We start from the raw sequence: 5,184 nt of genomic DNA, 5'->3' as shown, positions 1-5,184 counted from the left end.
CGGCGTGACAAGGAGAGGCCGGGTGAGGAGAGCACTCCTTGACGTGAGTGCTGTTGAGTTGGCCACGCCCACCCAGTCACATGACTACCCAGCCGCGCCCACCCAGTCATTAAGCCAGAGAACCGGTTGTTAAATTATTTGAATCCTACCACTGCCCTTTTCACCTTCTTCCTGGTCACATGACCCAGAATAGCCTATGCACCCAGCCCACCTCTGCCTTTCCAGAGCTCATAAACCAAGACAGGTAAAAAGTCCCTTCTCAAGAGATTGAAAAGGTTCTGTTTTATATCCTTATCCTTCTTGACTTCGATAAACGAACAATTAATAGAAGTGAAATAAATACAATAAATCAATAAATCTACTTTAAAGGAAATGCTTGTAATATATATCTATTCACAGAGACAGAGACAGTTCCGATGAAACTGCCTGAAGTTTTTTGTATGTTTTTCAAACTACTGCAGTGGCTCAAATTCCACATGAACTGCTCGAATTTTCTGTTCTGTCTGTGCAAGAAAGCACAGGGAGCTCTCTTAGTGACTGCCTTGTTTATCCACAATTCAAGGTTTAAACAGTGATGAAAATATAATTTTTGCAACCATTCCTCACATTTAAAATCTTTACAGTAATAGGAAGAGTTTTGGTTTCCCTTAGTGACCTTTTCACTTAACAACCAAGTTGCTTGTCAGAATTTTGGTCGCTAAATGGGAACTACCTGTAAATTGCTCTTTCTTCCCAGCTGTCTTTATCTTCTTCCACTTGAGAACGGGAGAGAATTTATTTTAAAAGCAGGATGATCTATTTCTCTACAGGTGACATGTTTATCCAGTTGCAAAGCATGTGCAATAAATATCATGAGAAGGGCCACTTGGCAAATGAGATGAAAGGAATTATCCTTGTTAGTCCTTCACCTCTGCCTATCTCAGCTGCTTCTCCAAGGCTGTTCTGCTTCCTTGCTAGCATCCAGCTAAATGCAACTAAAAAGTCCCCAGTGTTTGAGAGTAGTGACAGCTCCATTGATATAGCATAGGCAATTGTAATAATTGCAATTTCAACAAATTTACAAAGGGAGTGAGTTTCTTTCATGGGTACTTGTGTGTATTAGTGTGTTTGTTGGTGTGTGTGAGAGAGAGAGGAGGGAGGGAGGGAGAGAGAGAGAGAAAGAGAAAGAGAAAGAAAGAAACAAAACTCTGGAATGTTAGATTGATTTTATATTAACTATATTAACTATGGGGCTGAAGTCCGCTGCACAAGAGAAACAGGCCCATTGGTCGAAACAAGAACACAATACATTGATTTCTATATTACTTTATCTGGTTTTTTCATGTAACTAATAAAAAATATAGCAGAGATTCTTTGAGATAATTCTTTGCACCTGCATTTTGCTGAGACCTGTTCTTTAACTACAGATAAGAAGCAGGTTCCGGGATTCTGCTTATGATTCCTGTAACCCTGACCTTGGGCCTGACTTGGCTCCTTGAATGTCAGAGTGGATTTGCTTCTCTTCTGTGTGTTTTTTGCTGAAAGCAAAACCCTCTGAGCTAGTTTTCTTTCCCTGATACTTTATTGTAATTGCACTGGACAACAAAATGTTTTCAACCGTTTCGCTCCCCGATGTTATTTTATTTTTTGATGATTATGATACGGTAGATCCCTTCAAACTGAGCACAAATGTAATTTCAGAAGGACTCTTATCACATAGAAATATTGAGAAACAGGACATTGACTTTTAATGACTGTAAAAGGGTCCCAAAGTATTTTGCTGCTGATTTTTGTTTGTCTGTATGTCTGATCACCTTGCTGCAGAGTCCAACAATAGTCAGCCAGCACTGATGGAGTCTAGTTGCCCTGATAGCCTTTTCCATCATGGCTACATTCTAATGAAACATTTCACTATCTTCGTCAGAGGCTGCGTTGCGATTTTCAGGAAAGACGTCCCTGCTGAAAATGATCTTCAGTGACATGTTGCACATCATGATCTTGTATATTGTAAGGCAGGTGTTATATATGCAAATGTTAGAGGAGTGTTGAGTATGCAAATAACTGGGGGGAAGTGTTGTATTTGTGTTTGAGGGAAAGACGCAGGAGCCATGGAATCAGAGAGTAAGATGTTTATTGCGAGATGACTGCGATTCAAAACGTCCCTGCAACTGTCAGGGTATTTATACTCGAGCCCAAAGCAACTGTCAAATGACCAGCCAATCAGAGAGCTGGTAACAGGAACATTTGCATATATAACAACAGGGGTTCTCAATTTTCAATAACGTCTGGAATTAAAAACCAACATGCTCAGAGAGGACCAACGACCTGACATTCAGGATCCTTTCAATAATTACCTTGGCCAGCCATTTCCAAGATTGGGACTCAAGTTCTCCCACATAAATATTATTTTTTTCCCTTCTTTCTTGCCGCAGTTACATCTTCTCCTCTCATGTTTGGCCAATTTTTATGGACGGATCCCTTACTCCTCTCCTCTTTGAATGGTTCTAGTAGAAGAAAAGCTGAAGTATGTTGTGTGCTTCCATTTTGGTTATAGTTTGTGTATCTGTGATAGAGACAAGGGTTGGGGGGAAAAGGGGTTGGGATACGTACTGTAATATCAGTACTAAAAATCTGATGTCTAATTTTGACAAGAAATTAATTTCATTCTTTGCTAGTAATTCATTGTTATTACTCCTATTTTCATTGCAGGCTTTGCTAATTTTTGGAGTGAAGGAACAATCAAGTATGAGTTTCTCTCTCTCTATGGATGGATGGATGGATGGACAGACAGCTATCATGTACTGTATCCATGTGCCTACATACTGTATGTGAAAGCATGTAATGTGCACATCCTCTAATTTGTCTATCATGTTTTCCTCTGTTTGAAAAGCATCTACTCTTCATTTTGGTGAAAACCTCTAAAATTCAGGTTGGACATTTTTACTTTGACTAAATATCTAACTGCACAATTTCTCCCCTTTTATACAGCCATTCCTCTTTTTGATTATTACATTTTCTTCTGTTCTTCTTTCTCTGGTGGATAACATAGGAAAGCAAACCTGTGGAGTCCTTGGTGCTCCCTGATCTTGGTCGTTTCCTTGTGGATGTTTCAATACCCAACGGGGTAACATCTTCACAGTACAACTCTTGAGCTACTCTTCTGTGGAAAGCAAACATATTGGGCAGTAAGGAGACCTGCTTCAAAATCCTTGAGTGGAAGATCTTGTCTCCTACTCTTCCATTTGGAGATGCCATGTCAATTCTAGGTCCAACAGATTAATATGTGACCAGGGGGGCATTTGCCCAGGTTCGCCTGGTGCACCAGTTGCGTCCCTACCTGAACCGGGAGGCTCTCACAACAGTCACTCGTGCCCTTGTGACCTCTAGGCTGGAGTACTGCAACGTGCTCTACATGGGGCTGCCCTTGAAGAGTATTCGGCGACTTCAGCTTGTCCAGAATGCAGCCGCGCGAGCGATCGTGGGTGCGCCTCGATTCACCCACGTAACACCTATCCTCCGCGAGCTGCACTGGCTACCTGTTGACCTCCGGGTGCGCTTCAAGGTGCTAGTTGTCACCTACAAAGCCCTTCATGGTATTGGATCTGGGTACTTGAGAGACCGCCTACTGCCAATTACCTCCACTAGACCAATAAGATCCCATAGACTAGGCCTCCTCCGAATTCCATCAGCCGGCCAGTGTCGACTGGCGACTACCCAGAGGAGGGCCTTCTCTGTGGCTGCTCTGACCCTCTGGAACGAACTCCCTGTGGAGATTCGTACCCTCACCACCCTCCAGGCCTTCTGCATAGCCCTTAAAACCTGGCTGTTCCGACAGGCCTGGGGCTAAAGAATTGCTGCCCCACTCGAATGGTATGATTGCTGTGCTTTTTAACTGTGTATGGTCTTTATGTTTTGTAACTTTGTCTGTTTTTCCCCTCCCTTGAACTGTGAGCCGCCCTGAGTCCCTTCAGGGAAAAGGGCGGCATACAAATAAAGTAAATTGAAAATTGAATTGAAATTGAAATGTCATCTCCAAGACAAATGGTCCGGGCACAGGATACTTAATGGAGAGAGGGCTGCCAGGATTACTACACCCATTGAAAAATAGGTGGTAAATTCCCTTTCTTTTTTTTCAATTTGAGTCCTTCTAATATCTTTTCATATTACTATTGTCACTGGAGCCCGTGAATGGTTAGATCCTAACAACCACATCTACTAAATCCTCACTTTCTCCACATGTCAAACCTGAAGTTAGCAAATCTTAAAAAGTACAAAAGTTTTCTTATTTTGCCTTTCATCAAAAGCCAGATAGTGGAAGTGTATCTAAGGAGGAGAGATGCTCCTCAAGCACTTTTAGATGGTAGGTTTCCAGGAAATCAAGAGAAAGATGTCGACCAATCAGCCAGAATGAACCAAGTAATTAAATATTGAGCTTTTGGGTGTAGTAGATGTTTTATTAAGGGGTGTTAACAAATATTAAAAGATGTTTAATAATAGGTCTGGTGGTAACTGACATCAAGAAGTTCAGTATTCAGAAAACCATTTGGAACTTCTAATCAATACAAAACAAAGTGAAAGGTGACCAATACTTGAAAAGTGTTGCTGGTCCTTCCCTCTCACCAGATTATTTATTAGATTATGGATGCCACGAATGGCAATGTGTACACATGATGGCCATTTTCTTTAAAAAAATCTCACACTCCCAACATTGCTGGCCCTCCAAAGAGAATGCTGTATATACGAATCAAGAATCATTGGGCCGAGAAAAAGGGGAAGAACGACAAAGTTGTGGTAAACGCATATGCAAAGATCTTCAGAAAGTGAGAGCAGTTAAGTTTAAAGATAATTTCAGTCCTTAAAAGTAGATCTGACATTGAATTAAATTCAAATTGGAAGGAATTTCTAGATTGCAGCTTCGTCGCTTATCCAAAGTCTGGATTTTTTTATGTATAGAATTTATTTTACAATTTTATTGCATATACATATGTAAAGCTGAACAGTTTCTCAGTTTCGTTTCTCAATTTCTCCACATACTATGGTTTATAATTTTATTTGGTGACTATATTGTGTTATTCATCCCGTCTGAAAGCTTAATCCATGAAAGCAATGTATACAATAAAAAAACAATACAATACAATACAATACAATATAATACAATAGCAGAGTTGGAAGGGACCTTGGAGGTTTTCTAGTCCAACGCCCTGC

The sequence above is a fragment of the Thamnophis sirtalis genome, unplaced genomic scaffold, assembly GCF_051295495.1.
Source record: "Thamnophis sirtalis isolate CommonGarterSnake01/CBP01778 unplaced genomic scaffold, rThaSir2_p1.2 scaffold_3, whole genome shotgun sequence".
NCBI classification, from domain to species: Eukaryota; Metazoa; Chordata; class Lepidosauria; order Squamata; family Natricidae; genus Thamnophis; species Thamnophis sirtalis.
Note: the sequence above shows the minus strand (reverse complement) of the source record.